The sequence below is a fragment of the Miscanthus floridulus genome, chromosome 14 (genome assembly GCF_019320115.1).
Source record: "Miscanthus floridulus cultivar M001 chromosome 14, ASM1932011v1, whole genome shotgun sequence".
In the NCBI taxonomy this organism is placed as follows: Eukaryota; Viridiplantae; Streptophyta; class Magnoliopsida; order Poales; family Poaceae; genus Miscanthus; species Miscanthus floridulus.
The window spans coordinates 65612319-65615150 of NC_089593.1; positions in this window are offsets into that span (position 1 = coordinate 65612319).

Sequence of the window (2832 nt, forward strand, 5' to 3'; positions counted from 1 at the left end):
AGAAACGAGGAGTCCCCAGTGTCGCTGGCGATGACCGAGCACCGAGGAGAGAGGAGTCCCCGACATCGCTGGCGATGTCCGAGCATCGAGGAGCGAGGAGTTCCTGGCGTCGCTGGCGATGTTCGAGCACCGAGCAGCGAGGAGTCCCCGGCATCACTGGCGATGATCAAGCACCAAGGAGCGATGAGTCCTCGGCGTAGGCAGCGATGTCCGAGCACCGAGGAGCGAGGAGTCCCCAGCGTAGACGGCGATGCCCGAGCACCGTGGAGCGAGGAGTCCCCAGCATCGCTGGCGATGCCTGAGCACCGAGGAGCAAGGAGTCCCTGGTGTAGGTGGCGATGTGCAAGCACTGAGGAGCGAGGAGTCCCCGGCGTCGCTGGCAATGACCGAGCACCAAGGAGTGAGGAGTCCCCGGTGTCGCTGGCGATGACCAAGCACCGAGGAGTCCCCGGCGTAGGCGGCGATGTCCGAGCATCGAGGAGCGAGGAGTCCTCGGTGTCGCTGGCGATGACTGAGTACCGAGGAGCGATGAGTCCCCGGCGTCGCTGGCGATTACCGAGCACCGAGGAGCGAGGAGTCCCCAGCGTCGCTGGCGATGACCGAGCACCGAGGAGTCCCCGGCATAGGCGGCGATGTTCAAGCACCAAGGAGTCCCCGACGTAGGCGGCGACGTCCGAGCACCGAGGAGTCCCCGGCGTAGGCGGTGATGTCCGAGCACCGAGGAGTCCCCGGCATAGGCGGTAATGTCCGAGCACCGAGGAGTCCTCGGCGTAGGCGGTGAGGTCTGAGCACCGACATAGCTGACGACGTCTGTGCGGTGAAGTGTGCCCACTTAGTCCTCGAGCACGAAGAATTCGAGCACTGAGGAGTAACCGGCGTAGCTGGCGATGAAGCACGAGTGGCGAACAGTCCGATCAACTGGTCGGTGACGGAGTCCATGAACCGAGCGGTCTGACCAGTTGATCGACGAGGAAGCCTGAGCACCAGGTGATTCGATCACCTGGACGATGATCCTGCAATGCAAACATGTAGAACGGGTAGTACATGACGCACAAATAAATAAACTCCAGAGAAAAATTAGCAATGGTGATGAAACGGCGTATGCAGTTCGGTGATCAGTTAGCGTGAAAATATATTTATGTTTAATATAAACCGCTCGACCAGTTAGTGTGTAGCTGAGTCTCCAGCCCTAGCTAGCCCATAGTCCATAACGTCGAGTGCGGAGCCCGTGCACGTGTAGGAGGAACAGGCATGACGAAGAAACCGCTGCCGACCACCCATAACGCAGAGCGCGGAGCCCGTAGCATGTGTAGGGAGGAGCCAGAGACAGGGCCGTCTCCGGAGGCATCCGAGCATCAATAGGACTATTCGGGGGTTCGGAAAATCATTTTGGAGAGCAAATATAGAGAAAACAGCTCGAAGAAACATTATGGCGATATACGAAGATTGGAGAATATTTAGATAAATATTAAGGCGTGACTTTGCTTTAGACGGAGTGTCTGGTCGGCGACGTATGGCGTTATCTGGTCGACGACACGGACAGCTCGCTTAGCGGCTTGCTTGACGGCTGGAACGGAGTTGATCTCGTGTTGGAGTAGGACGGACGTAGTCGGAGCTTGGCGGTGTTGGTCCGCGTACGAAGACGTGCGATCGATCTGCTTCATACATGGAGGTGTAACACGCAGCCTTCATACGTGGATGCATGTGTACAGGCAAGTCTTGGTAGCTTGCACGGCGGTGTAGATGCAAGTAAGCCTGCACGTGATGTATGTATATGCAACTTGATCTGTTGCATCTTGGTTTGGCTTGCATGTCTTCTTGTATGTACGTGAGGCAAGTACAGATTGATCGGCTTGGCTTGCATGTCTGATTGACTCCATTGAGGCTTGCATGTACAAGTAGATGGATTTCTTCCGCCTTTGCTTCTAGAGGTCGGAGTCGAACTTGGTGGAGCGGATACAGCAGAGGCTCGTGAGCATAGGTCGGAGTCAAACTTGGCTCCACGTGGGCCTAAGCCAACACGTGATGCACTTGGCTTCATCTTCAACTTCAAGGACAGCGAACTGACTAGATCGGTAGAAAATAGTAGATGCCCTTGGTGATGATGACGTGAAGGATAGAGATTCAATCTCCAGATGCTGAGTTGCCCCTGGATGATGTTGACCTTGAGGTACGCCATCTGGTTCACCATGGATCAGCACGCACAGCCCCTACCTGGCGCACCAACTATTGACAGAATATGCTCGGCAGTCCACTGAGGGGTATCCCGTGATGGTTGATTTGTCGGTGGGGGTGCGCGTAATCAGGAACCGAATGGTGACACAAGGCGTAGAGACAGCGATTTAGACAGGTTCGAGCCGTCTGATCGACGTAATACCCTACATCCTATGTGAAAGCATCTAGGCCCCTTGTTGGGTTTCGGTGATTAATGACAATATAAGATTACTATAACTAACGTGTGTTTTGCAAAGGCAATTAAGTTAGGTCATGGTAATGGGGATCAATTGGGCAATCGAGGTGGTCATGCCCCTATGATGGAAATCATTTCGGTTTTCAAAGGATGGATAACAAGGTTAAGGATGACTAGTTCTAAGTATCGATTAGAGTTGGAGTGACACTTAGAGTAGTTTAAGACTTTGATTTCCTTTGGCCATACTATTAAGGGGGGTTGGATGGGTAGCTTGACCTAGATGAGTCTAGTGAGTTAGGTGTGGTGCATACTTGTTAAAACTAGCTCTAGGTAGCTCCTACATATGCCTAAGATCCTTTGGAGCAAACTTCATTCACATATGATTGAGAGTTGGAAGTGAATGGAGGGTCAAATGCTGACCG